Raw genomic sequence first — 14,129 nt, forward strand, 5'->3', positions numbered from 1 at the left:
GCAGCGGAGTCTGGTGAGTTGGGTGGGGAGAGGAAAGGCCCATAAAGGGGCATTGCTGAGCTGGTCACCATGCTCGTCCCCCTGTGAGGGCTCTGTCAGGAAGCACATGGACCTGCCTTAGAATCATTCCTCAAATAATGGGAGTTTGGACTCCTGACCCCATGAAAGATTATCGCCGCCAGGGGAGGGGGTGTTACACCCCGTACTCCGGGCTGCACCTGTCCCTGGCAAAACTGTCTTCTGTGGCTCCAGGGCAGACCCCGAGGCAGAGAAGCAAAGCCCCCATGGTGTGTACTTGTGGTGGGAGGTGGGTGGAATGCTCCCATCAGGTACTGGGGGTATGGGCCTGACTGTGTGCGCTCCGTCTGCGTTACCACCATTGGGGGAGAGGTGGGAGGGTCTGAAGGTAAACAGACCCTCCCACCTTGGGGTCTCAAGGGAAGTGATGTCACAGCTGCACAGAAGCAGCAGCTGCCTTTCTCAAGTGGAACCCCCATGCAGGCACCTGTGCCATCCTGCTAGGGTCCCAGGCCTCCACACCCTTCACCCATGGCGTTTCCCAAAGTGGAACACCGGTACCAGGAGAGAAGGTAAGCCCGGGCAACCCTGTATGTTCTATGCCCTTCCCCACCTTCCTTGGAGAGTCATGACAGACATTTACATAGTAAAGGCCCTGAGAAGTCCTGCAGCAGAAAAGCATGCTTCCCTTTGTTCAACCCAGTGTTCACCTCCTTTGACTGTCCATGGAGTATCAGCGCAGCAGCATCTGAGGAACACATTTGGTGAAGCCTTGTCCTGGGGTCCAGACCCTGGAGTGGACAGTGCAATGTTTTCTGGAATTGTAGGCGTGGTTTCCACCCATGCTGCCCCTCCCCCTCCAGACAAAGCTTACTGCCACTTGGCTGATTCCCTGGCTCCCCGAAGCCCGTCTGGGGTGAATGACCTCTTCTAAGAGCCAGGGGCTTTCTCACCATCTTTCCAGAGGAGTCACGCTTTCCCTGCTGGAGCCCGGCCACACTGTCTCATTTTGATTTCCCACTAGCTGGAACTATTGTGGGGGACCCAGTCCTCAAAGATTAAGCCTCATGTCCAGCACCCCATCGCCAACCCCCAAACCCTGTCCCTTGGCCCTGCCTGGGTGGTCCCTTTGTCTTCTGCTTTGCTCTCTCATTTCAGTGAGTGATGAAAAGGTCTGAAGATCAAAAGATGCTGCATTTTTAAAGATGAAACCGAATGCCACCAAATTGGCAACTTCTGAAAGCTGAGCTCAGCAGTCAGCGCTGGATGCCAGGCTGAGAAAAGGAGGAGGCGTGGTGAGGGGCCTGATGATAAAGCAGTCGTCTGCGGTTCTCGCAGGTTGTTCAAGCTGAGCCGGGCCCTGTGACCCTCTTCCCTCTTTTTGGTTTGTATTTTTCCCTGAAGTCTCAACTCCTCGGCGTGTGTAGCTGCCAATGACCTGTTTTCTTCTATCCCAGCTGAGGGGCACCTGCCCTGCTTCGTCTTACTCCCCGGCACTTCCTGGCCCCATCCTGTTCCTTTTTTAAAAAGTTCTGGAGTGAGTAAAGGGGCAAAACCTCCATCCTGATGACCAGCACAGCCTTTTCAATGTGGTAACGTGTGTCTTTCTGGAGAGCTGGGGACATTTTTGTCCCAGCAGCAGTGACTCGTTAAGCTTGGCACGTCTCTCTTTTAAGCCAAAAAAGGGAGCAGATGGACCTACTTTGGTGGTGGCAGGAGAGAGCACTTGAGAAGCTTCTAGGTGCCCCAAGTGTCCTTTTACTCCTCTCGGTCTTTTGCATCAACTGCTCTCTCCAGCTCAGCGCTTCATCCGTGCGATGGAGCTATGGCCACGGAGCTCGTGGCCTTGTTGGGAGAGTGGGATGTGGTTTTGCGTGGAGAACCTCAGGGTTGGGGTGGAGACAGATGCTCTGTCCTTCTCCCCTAACCCTGTGAGTACCTTCCACCCACACTTCAGTGGGGCATTTGTAAATCAAATCCGGGGAACAATTGTGAGTTCTGAGAATTTATGAGAAAGTTCTTTTTAAACGCTAAAGCATCGTGCACAGAATGGCAAATAATCTCATCCCAAACGCCACCAGGGGCTTCATAACCCTGCATGATGTGGTATTAAATGGGTCCTTGGACCCCTCCTACATTGTTGGTGGGAATGTAAATTGGTGCAGCCACTATGGAGAACAGTATGGAGGTTCCTTAACAAACTAAAAATAGAGCTACCCTATGATCCAGCAATCCCACTCCTGAGCATGTATCTGGAGAAAACCATGGTTCGAAAGGATACATGCACCCCAATGTTCACTGCAGAGCTGCTTACAATAGCCAATACATGGAAGCAACCTAAGTGTCCATCGACAGATGAATGGATACAGAAGATGTGGTAAATACATACAATGGAATATTACTCAGCCATTAAAAATGATGAAATGATGCCATTTGCAGCAACATGGATGGACCTAGAGATTATCACACTAAGTGAAGTCAAAGACAAATCAGATGATATCTCATATGTGGAATCTAAAAAGAAAGATACAAATGAACTTATTTACAAAATAGAAACAGACTCACAGACTTGGAAAACAAACTTCTGGTTACCAAAGGGGAAAGGGGAGAGGGGGGGATAAATTGGGAGTTTGGGAATAACATATACACAGTATTATATTTAAACTAGATAACCAACAAGGAGACCTACTGTGTAGCACAGGGAACTCTACTCAATATTCTGTAATAACCTAAATGGGAAAAGAATTTGGAAAAGAATAGATACATGTATATACATAACTGAATCACTTTGCTGTACACCTGAAACTAACACAACATTGTAAATCAACTACAGTCCAATATAAAATTAAAATTAAAAAATAAATGGATCCTTGGAAACACAGTGCACTGACTTCCCAGCCCATGAAAATGATCTACCATGTAGTAGTTCTGTCTCTATGGAGGTGGTGTGGTGTTGACAAAAAATAGGGCTTTTGGAGCCAGACTGTCATGGTTTGAGCCCTGGTGCTACCACTTCCTGGCTGTGTGACCTTGGGCAAGAGGCAGGTCAGTTTGCCTCTCTGGAGCACCGTTTGCTCCTCTGTACGCTGGGAACCCTGTGTAGCAATTCACAAGGTCACGGGGCTCCAGTGAGGTCGCTGGTATGAAAGGTGCTCTGGCCATAGTAAAGGGCTGTAGAAACGTGCTGTGTCATGGCTCAGAGGAAATTGGGATGTGCCGGGAGACGCTCTAGGTTTGGCGGAAAGTGGTCTTGGTTCAAATTCCCATTCCTCCTCCTACTGGCTTGGGGACCCAGCTTCAGGCTCCTTTGGTGTCAAATGGAAGAGAGGGAGGGCCGAAGGACAGAAATGCGTGAGCACCTCTGTAAAGCGTGATGGGCCAGCACTCAGCATCCTTGGATTGGGTTCACCTGTCGATATGCAGAGATCTCCCCTGGGGGGTGCAAAGGAGAGGTTTAGCTGGGAGAGATAAGAGGAGGAGACCCTCCCTAGAGGGGGCCAGGACTCGAGCCTGGGAAACAGAGAACAGCGCCAGGCAGGTGGTGACTGATTGGGAGGGAGGAGCCCGCATACGGGCAGGCATGGAATAGCGTGGAAGGAGCTGACATCCTCAGAACCAGCTCTGAAGGCTCCGAGTTACAGAACGTGGGTGCCATTGGGGTTTTGCGGTGGCAGATTGGGGACCTGCCACGTGCGAACTTGTGCATGTGTGATGCCCACGTCAGTCCTTCCAGGGGCTGGTCCAGTACCTGCGAGGCCCACTTCACCGGTGCCCCACCTGGGGCCCTGCGCTGACCTGCTCAGGACCCGTGACCCTTCTTGTCTGGCCACGGCCTCATCTGATTGCAGGTTTCATTTTGGTTTTCCTCTTGGAAATTTCTCTTGGAATTGGGACATAGAGAGGCTGAGATTGCTAGCTGTGTGGACTTGGCCTGTGAGGGGTTGACAGCCATCGGCAGGAGCCTCTGGTGGCCGGTGTACCAGCTGATGCAGCCAGTTCCTGAAGAGAAGAGAGAGGACAGAGTGGGGAAGCAGAGATGGGAGACCAGGAGGCCCCAGAGAAAGAGGAGCATGTGTGTGTGTGCGTGTGCGTGTGCGTGTGCGTGTGCATGTGTGCGTGTGTGTGTGTGTGTGTGTGTGTGTGTGTGTGTGTGTGTGGAGGCGGCCTGCAGAGAGAAATAAAGCTACAAGCTACAGAGGGACAAAATCCCTAAGATTTTTCAGCCATGCTTTGTTTTCTTCCTGCCCTGCAATGCCCAGTTGTACCTTCACTGCGACTCCTCCCAGCACCCCATGCCCTCACCCCTTCTCCCCCTGTGTGTTTGAACAAACTGGGGGGAGTTCTCCTCTTTGTGGTAAACAGGCCCTGAAAATCCTAGCTGGTGTCCCCGCTTTCCGGTTGTGAAAACTGAAACTCAGATATAGTTAGTTACCCAAGCGGCCCCGTGAGCACCAGGTCTGACACACGGGGTCCTGCCAGCATTGCAAGCCCCCATTTCAAGCCTCTCTGGGGGGCTTCCATGACAAGGTCTGTCGCTCTTTCCGGAAGCATGATGGCTGGAGAGTTCCACATAGAGGGACTAGTAGAGGGACTAGCAGAGGGCGGGCTCTCCTAACCCCCGGAACCGGGCATGAGCTAAGACCATTGTCTCCGAAGAGCTCAGCTGGCCACGCCCTGGAGCTGAGAGGTAGCACACACTGCATATAAGATGTCTGGGCTCCGTCTGACCTTCTCTGGGTCGAGCTCAAGGACATGGAGATGCCTCAGAAGGAAGTCCTTGGAACTGTCCACGCTTGAGGCCAGTGTCCAGCACAGTTCCCCTCTGCTTCTTCCCAGGTGTCCCTCCCAGTCTGGACCAAGAGCTGGGCCTCCCCGGGAGAGGAGGAGTGTGGGACACAGGGTGGGCCCTGAGCTCTCCAGGGCCTGGGAGGCCCTCTGTCCACATGCTCCCATGCTGCCTTTCTCTCCCGACTTTACCCCAGCTGGGCTGCGAGCTCCTGCAGACAGCTTCATGCCCTGGGACGTGGCCAAGTGTTTGGCAGGCGATGAATGAATGAATGCGTGCTTGCTGAGTGATGGACGCCCTGGGTGAGAGAGGAAGGCAGATACTGGGGCTGCCAGGACAGTACCTGGGGGGCCACCATGGGGGCTCTGGGGCAGCCACATTCATGGTTTTGACTGTGTGCTGCTCCTGTGACGTTGCCATCGGGAGACACGGTGAGACCTGGGAGGGTAAAGGTGTGAGGTTTCTATTTCAGAAGAGTTCGTGGAGAACAGTTCTTAAAACTCAAAGTATTTCTCCGTGGATAAGGGCACCCCTGGGTTCTCCCTGTCCTGCCCCGTGACCATCAGCGGAAGGCGAGAAGGGGTTCCAGGGAGCCAGCCTGGGCCCAAGAACTGACCCGGTGGCCTCACGAATGGGAAGAGGCCTCCTCATGGAGTCTGAGCCCCTGTGACCTGCAGGCAAGGGTCTGGGGGAGCCCAGTTGTGCCTCTCCCTGCTGTCCGGGCTGCCCAGGGCTTCAGTCCACTTATAGGACGATGGCTGTGAAGGACCTCAAACTGGTGTCTGGAGGCCTTGGTGTGGGCTGATTCCAGAAAAGCAGCCCAGGTCATGTCCTCTCTCCATCCCGATTGGCTGCATGGATGAAGAGGAGAAACCTGCATTTATTAGATGCTATGGAAGCCTCGTGAGCTGTCTTCTGTGACTGATTCCGGTTGTGTTTTCCTCTCTGTGTGTGGCAAATGCACCGTCCTGACAGGGGAGCAACGCTCATGGAGGCTGACCCATCACACCTTTCGGGGGTTTCAAATCATCTATCGGGCCTCTGTGGGGCTCTGGCCAGAGGGACTCTTGATTTGCATTTTATAAGGAGCCTCACATTTTTTTTTTTCTCTCCAGATCATTTTCCTCCCTTTTTTTATTCCTCTGGCCCAGATGAGTACTTCATAATCTCAAAGGCTTAAGTCATAGAAAATCCTGGCATCAGAAAAACTGGGTTTGAAACCTGTTCTGTCTCTTATATGTTATGATGGGCAAGTCATTTCCCTTCCCAGGCCTTCTGATGCCAAGTGGGGCTAAAATAGCTTCCATTGGAAACTTGTTTGGAATATCTGATGAGATAAGCAGATAAAAAGGCTTTGTAGATTAAAAAAAAAAAAAAACCTAAAAATTTTCTCAAGTTCTAGTGGGCTGGTTAATTAACTAGTGAGCTCGGTTAATTAGTTCATAAATGAACTGTCCATTGGTAGGTGTGTTGTTTAGCTAAGAAAAAATGGTGACTCTGCACATTTCATTTAGTCATTCTGCAATTATTTGGCACCAATATGTTCAATGCAGTGCTATGTATTCTGTTGAAAATAAAATGGTTGAAGATACTCTCTTACCATCTGGTAGGGGATAGAGGACGTCGTATAGATAACAGCAATGTCCCTTCGCCTGAGTCAATTCTTCATTTTTATCTTACTAAATGTATTTTGGTGAATCGATTTAGAACACGTTTGGAATAAGGCTGAGTACAAAACAGTTTCATCCTAGTGTTTGAAATGATTAAACATCTGGGAGAAATATGGATTTTTAAAATCCAGTTGTTTGGCATGAAGTAGAGAGTTTCATGAGCCACGGGGCTTTCTTGGCACTGGGCCGCTGGACCCTCTGTGGGTGCCCTAGGGGGTTCTAGGCCTTAGGTTGGATGGCTTGGCCATTAAACATGGTGGAGATAGCAGCACCAAGCCCAGGGCCAGCTTCAGGGGCATGAGACCTGAGCAGTCGCGCAGGCTCTACACTCAAAAGGGCCTCGTCTGGCTGTCTTAAAATTCAAAATAGTTTTACCTTTGAACTTGTGCTCTGCAAGTGACATCCAGTGAGGCAATGGAGCTTGTGTGTGAGCAGAGGAGGTATCTATAATATGCATGTCCCCATTCCCTGCTATATTCATACACATCATTCACGATGCCCCGTGAGCACACAATGAGAGTGGACCCATCATGCTTGGAAGTTCAGGAAGTTGTCAAAGTGAGTACAAAGGCACGCATGGAATGCAAGCTCCTGGCCCCCAAGGTGCTTTGGTAGAATGCGCACATATGGAGAAGAGAAATGAAACAGTTGAGTTAGCTTCTGCAGGGTTTCCACCGCTCTGGTAAGAATGAAATGTACACACATGTACAAACGGTAAAATACCAGTTGCGTAATTTTGGTTATTTCACATGTGAAGTAAATGCTCTTATATTTGCATTTGAACCTGGAATTGCACAATATAAAGATGAATGGTAAAACAAATGCTAATAATTTTAAATGTATCTTAACAAAACATGAAATACTAAACAAAAATACCACGACTAGTGGAGAGAGAAGATCGTCAAAGAAAGAGCTTGTATTTCAGTCCCTCTCAGGGCACGTTTACCCTCCTTTTTGAATAAATGTCTCTGCAGTTACGTTTCGCACTGGACCCCACAGATATCTTGGGACTGAGACCTAGAGATGTTTAACCACATCCTTGCAGGATAAGGGCTCCACAGAATGTCAAACAATGAGGTGGTGCTGGGCTGTTCTGTGAAGGCTTCTTGGGCATCACCAAGTGATCCCTTGGTGATCACCAAGATCCCTTCTTGGACATCACCAACTGGTGAGAAGGATGTCTTCCTTTGGGAAGTTGCATTTTCTTTGGAGGTATGTGTTTCCGGATGCTTCTTCTTGTAAAGGACTAAGGCCCAGAGAAGAGAAGAGAAGTGACCTGTCTAAGGTCACACAGCTCATGAGTTACATAGCCCTGTCCTGAACCCAGGTATCCTACATACTGGTGGCCACAGTCCTCATCCGATTTTCCCTGCTCCACACTTTAGGTGGGCACCACCCGCCTTGGTTGTGCCATTGCACACAGTGAATCCCACCTTGTGTGGGATTGCATACCTAGTGCTGGGATAACAGGAGTATTAGCAAGGAGTGTGGGCTAGTGGTCATGGGCTTGGTCTCTGGAGACAGACAGAATAGGGTTCGGATGGCATCTTCCCCCTCATTAACCAAGTGATGTTGGCTATGCTTACAGAGCATTTATAGAATGCCTGCCAGGCATGAGGTCAGGGGTGCAGTGGTGAACGGGCTGATATGTCCCCTTTCCTTCTGGAGTTCAGAGTCTAGGGAGATAAGATATCAGCAGAACAAGTATAAAATATTTGCTGTCTATCTACGTGGTAAATGTTATGAAGGAAATGTGAGGGGGCTAGGAGAGATTGTAGCAGAGCGAGGTACTTCACTTTTTTAAGCCTCTGTTTTCCCATCTGCAAAATGGGGGTAGTAAAAGACATCTCAGAGATTTATTGGGAGGATTAAAAGACAGACTCTGTGTACTTTAACCCTTTCTTTTTAGGGAGTTGTTATTTGGGAAGTACATAGTTGGGCCGCTTAATAAATGTCACTTTCCTTTCCTTTCTGTGAAAAGGAGCAGAGGTTGCTAATGACCTTATTCTGCCCTCTGATCCTCTGCTGAAGCTCTTCTCTGAAATGAATCAGCGAAACAACCAAATGGCCGAACCCACCCCCATCTTCCAAGGCGGATACTGACAAGGAAGCATAGCGCCATTTCCTTCAGGAAGCTTCCCGCATCTCACAAGGCGCATGAAATTTACGCTCCTCTCTGGGGTCCCATCCCGGATCAGTTGGGTGGCTTTGGCAACATTTAACAGAAAATTTGGTCCATAGCGGTTTATGTGATGAGGGGCTTTGCTGTCATACTTAAGAACAAATCCAGAGGTATGTGGGTTTCAGGTGCTGGAAAACCAGGGGGGCAAGTTGGCTCTGACTCTTTGGGGCTCTCGGGTCCTGCTGGATGTGTGGGTGTCACCCTTGGGCTGGTAGCAAGATGGCGGCAGCAGTAACCCATGCTTCTCATCACCTAGGGAGGTTTTTCCCAGCAGCCCCTGGGAGAAGCCAACTGGGTCACATCCAGTGGAATTGCCCCACTGGCTTAGACCTGTCAAGAGCTCCCCTGGATCTGGGATCCCCAGCCTTGCATTGCATGATAGGCAGGTGTTACCCTGAGCAAAACCAGGGCTTCTTAAGGAAAGGGAACCGCAGGGTTACGGATGCTGAGAAGCTGCCTCACCTCTCTCTGTGTCTCATGCTACTTGTTTATTACACTTCCTGCCCCCTTCCTGGGCACCCGCAGGTCAAGGCCAGTTTCTGGGGTGTCTTTGAGTCTTCCTCACCGCCTAGCTCATCCTTTGCAATTCTGGGAGTGAGGTGATTAGGTTTTCCTTTCTTTATAGGGAGTTAAAACAAAACCCCCAATGCTACCAGCATATCATGAATATGTAGACACTGCCATCCGCCGTTGTCTTTTTTGGATTCCTTGGTGGTAATTTTTTTTTTTTTACATTTATGCTGACAGCATGCTCGCAGACCTGCCGTATCCACAGTGAGCAATTTGATTTTGCAACAGTAAGTCATCTCCTGACGCATGTTTACGCGGATGGCTTCTTTTGGGGAGGTTTCTCACATTTATTGGTGAAACTAGCCTTTCCTCACCTTCCTGGCTTCCTCTCTCAGATTCCATATCCTGGGGCTTTTGCTCAGGAGCCCAAATCAGGACAGAATCTCTCTTTTTAATGCACAAAGGCCCAAACAAGCAATTAACACGTAAACAAAACCCACCTGCATGTAGATCCTTTTTTCATCTGTGATGTTTGTTTTCAAATTCCCAAATTTGTTTCCAATCCATCCTTGAAACCCAGAGGAACTTTCTCTGGATCGTTAATGATGGAATGTCAACAGAAAGCTAGGCCTGACACCCGGCGTAAGAAATGACTCTGGAACCAAAGAGAGGAAAAAGGGAACGAATCAAAGGATCCTTGCTCCCTCCCTTCAAAAAGTCACACTTTACTATTCCTCTCTCATTCTCATCAATCACCAGGGCAATACTCCCTAGATCAATGCATTAACTTGTTTGTTTTTTACAATGAAGGGAAACTTCATAGCCTCATCATTCATTCCAGAGTGTAGGGGAAAAAAACAAAAGCCAGCCACCGAAATTTACATGGTGCTCAATTATACATTAGTGAACATCCCTTGGCAATCTGTTCATATCAATTTAATTGGATTTTAATACTGCCTCTGATCTTGTTTTCTAATTAACAGCAGTGCTTGGAAATAAAGCAGGACCAGGCACCCAGCAACACCTTTGATCTCGACCATATGGAGCTCTACCAAGCTCTGGAAAAAAAATCTCCCTTGCCACAACTGTCCGAGAAAAGTGGGAGCCCCCAGATGGCCAGATACCATGGACTCCCGCACCCCACGGGCTGTCTCACCCTCTGATTGGTCCCCATGGCAAAAGCAGAAGCCTCGATTCTGGTGAGCTGGAGGCAAGTCCGTGTCCCCAGCCTTGGGTGAGGTGGATGGTTTTTGCAGCTCGGTTTTTGGGGACAAATATTTGAATTAACAGACCTGACCCCGTGAGGTCTGCTTTAGGGTGGGGTCTCACCGGCAGGACGGCAGGAGCGTCACATGCCCTTGTCGGATGCGCCTTCACTCCTGCGTGGGACGCTTGTGAAGCTGGTCTTCCAGTGGAGACTCTGGCTGCAGGAGGTGCCTCCTCTTTGCCTCTTTTAAACATTTTTTAACATCTTTATTGGAGTATAACTGCTTTACAGTGGGGTGTTAGTTTCTGCTGTATAACAAAGCGAGTCAGCTATACATAAACATATATCCCCATATCTCCTCCCTCTTGCGTCTGCCTCCTCTCGTTTTTTCTCTCTGTTTCCTAAATCCTTGGGTCTCCAACCTTACTGATTTTCATCTCGTGGGTTGACCACGTGGAAATCCTGGTCAGAAACAGACAACCCGAGAAAAGAAAATAAGACCATGATTAATGAAATCAAGGGGGTGGTCCCAAGGGAAGCCAGACAGTGCAAGGGAACAGGTGGGATGTGACCAGGGCCAGGACCTGCATCGAGGTCCTCTACCAGCATGGGGCCCTGGCAGGTGAAGAGGCATTAGGGGAGTTGGGTGTGGAACGATGGTAAAGAGTACTGGCTCTTGGCAAAGATCCTGGTCCACTGTAACAGTCAGGTGACCTTGGGCATGTCATTTAACCCATCCCTGTCCATAGTAAGAGTCATGTGACTTCAGGCATGTCACTTAACCTCTCTGGGGTGCCCCTTGTTCACGAATCATTCTGCAATTCTGAAATCCAAAAAGCCCCCGAAGTCTCTTCTTTTGCAGGTTTATAGCAGACTCATTTGACAGTAATGCCTGACCTGAACTGATGTGAGACTCTTTGTAATCTTTATTTATCCTGCTTAATTTGGATATTCACTCATTTTGCTATAGAATAGTAATGTCCGGGATGATGGAGGGCAGCCCCAGACTCACCTGGGCTATTATGTATTTACCTTTCTAAGACCCAGAATATTCTGGATTCAAAACCACATCTGACCCCGAGGGTTTGAGATAAAGGAGTCTGGGCCAACGCCTGCCTTGGGGATGTGAGTTAACCCACCTACAGCAGCGATCCTCGCTGGAGAGGGAGGTTACCCCCCAGGAGACATAGCCAATGTCTGAAGACATTTTTGATAACAACTTGTGTAGGAGTGTTATCATTGGCATCTAGTAGGGAGGCGCCAGAGATGCTTACTAAACATCCTCAAAGCACACGACAGCCCTCAGGACAAAGAATCCTCTGGCCACGAATGTCATCGGGTGCTGAGGGTGAGAACCCTGCCCCATAGATGCCAGCTTTCTTTTCGCTTCACACTCTGAGCCTCCCTTTCTACGTCTGCCAAATGCAGAGAATGGACATCTGCTTTTAAGGGTTTGGGGAAAATCGTATCAGACAGTACCAACACATCATATAAATCTCACCACTCTATAGGAGCACAAAGGACCATTTAATTATTCAAAGGATAAAATGTGTTTTCCATAACCTCTGCCTTCAGTGACCACTTACCCACTTACCTGTCTATACACCTTGGGAACCAAGCAGTGTGCAAAACACTTGCAGAGAGAGACTGGGGTCTCATTTTTATGGAGCTTACAATCTAGTTCCTATCTGGTTAGAGGTGACCACTGATAGCTTGGTCTGTAATCTAGGTGTTCTTGAAAGCAATACTTCCTTTGGCTTGTTTTAAACTTTAGGTTTCCTGCTTACCAAAGAACTCCTACCAATGCACACATACCCCTTGTTACTAATTAGGGAACTTTGGTAAGTGGGATAAAGCTCTTATAGGGAAACTTAACTTCAGTTGCGAGTCCTGCCTGGCTCCTGCATCTCCTGAGCACCCCTCCCTGGGACCACTTCACTCCTACCAGAAGGTGTAACCCCAATGCTGCCCTCTAGGACTAGCATTGCCCGGCTGGTATGGGCTGGGACAAAGGAACTCTCCACTCTTCTAGCTCAGCATCGCCTCTCAATGGGGTTAACCCACTCCTGCCATGGTGGACTGTTTGTATCCTCTAGGTTTTGGCCTTGTCCCAGGTCCTGGTTTTCTAACTGGGTCCCAGTTTTGGGAACCAGGTTTCTCTGCTGGGGGTGATTCTTGGTGACTGAGGTCATTCCAGTCCCTTCATGCTTGCGGTGATAGAAAACTCCCTCAGATCGTGGCTCTGCTCAATGAATGAACGACAGACTATCCAGATGTTGCCCATCTATCCCTGGACCCTGTTCCTGGACTCCCACATCCCTGATCCTCTGAAGTGGGGCATGGTGTACTATGGCATAGGTCATTCTGGGGTCCAGAGGTCAATCCACACTGTCACTACTGGAGCGAAGTGGTGTCTGCATGCAGCTCCGTCAGACTGCACTCCTCTCTACTCTGTCCCATGCTCACGCCAGTGTCTGGCGGTTTCCACCTCACCTGATCTGTTTTGGAATCAAACAGAGTGTAGCTTTTGAGTCAGACTTCACTCACTTAGCACAAAGCATTTGAGATGCATCCACATTGTTTCGTTTATCAAGAGTTCATTCTTTTTTTGATTGCCAAGTAGTATTCCACTGAATGGATATCACATTGAAAAATTTTAGGTTGTTTCTAGTTTGGGGCAGGAAACCTGAATAAACCTGCTATAAATATCCACATATAGGTTTTTATGTGAAACTAAGTTTCTCTTGGGTAAATATCTAGGAATGGAATTACTGGGTCACATGGCAACGTTTAATTTTATGAGAAACTGCTGAACTGTTTTCCGAAGCGCAGGTGCTATTTTGCACCCCTGTCTGCAACATGTAGGAGCACAGTTGCTTTCCTTCCTCTCAACCCTTGGTAAGTTTTCTTTCTTGTTTTAGCCATTCCAAGAGGTGTATAGTTTGCATTTCCCTCGTAACTCATGGTATTGAGCATCTTTTCATGTGTTTGTTTGCCATCTGTGTGTCTTTGAGGATAGTCTTCAGATCTTTTGTCCATTTAGTTATTGTTTCCTTATTTTGAGTCGTGAGAGTTATTTATATATTATGAATACAAGTTCTTTATTAGATATGTGATTTGCAAATATTTTCTCCCAGTCCTTCGCTTGTTTTTAGAGTTATTAACAGTGTCTTTTTTTTTTTTTTTTCTTTTCTCCTCTTTGCGGCACGCGGGCCTCTCACTGCCGTGACCTCTCCCGTTGCAGAGCACAGGCTCCGGACGCGCAAGCTCAGCGGCCATGGCTCACGGGCCCAGCCGCTCCGCGGCATGTGGGATCCTCCCGGACCAGGGCACGAACCCGCGTCCCCCGCATCGGCAGGCAGACTCTCAACCACTGCGCCATCAGGGAAGCTCCAGTGTCTTTTGAAGAGCCTAAGTCTTACTTTCGATTAAGTCTGATTTATCAAATTTTTCTTTTAAGATTGTACTTTTGGTACTATATCCAAGAAATCTTTACCTAACTTAAGGTCACAAAGATTTTCTCCTGTTTTCTTCTAGAACAAAACCTGTCTGTAGTCTTGACTCGTGAAAGCCTTTTAACATTTACTTTTGATTTCTCTGGCAATGCACGTCCCTCAAGAACTTAGTAAGCTCCCGATCAGCTTGACTTGCCCCATTCTCTGTACCGGAAACCGCACCCAAAGTCTTACCTTAGCTTGAAAAGAAAGGACACACCCTTAATCTGATCTTTGCTTTAAGTCACTTTATCCAACTCAG

The sequence above is a fragment of the Leucopleurus acutus genome (genome assembly GCF_964270905.1).
Source record: "Leucopleurus acutus genome assembly, chromosome: 1".
Taxonomy (NCBI): Eukaryota; Metazoa; Chordata; class Mammalia; order Artiodactyla; family Delphinidae; genus Leucopleurus; species Leucopleurus acutus.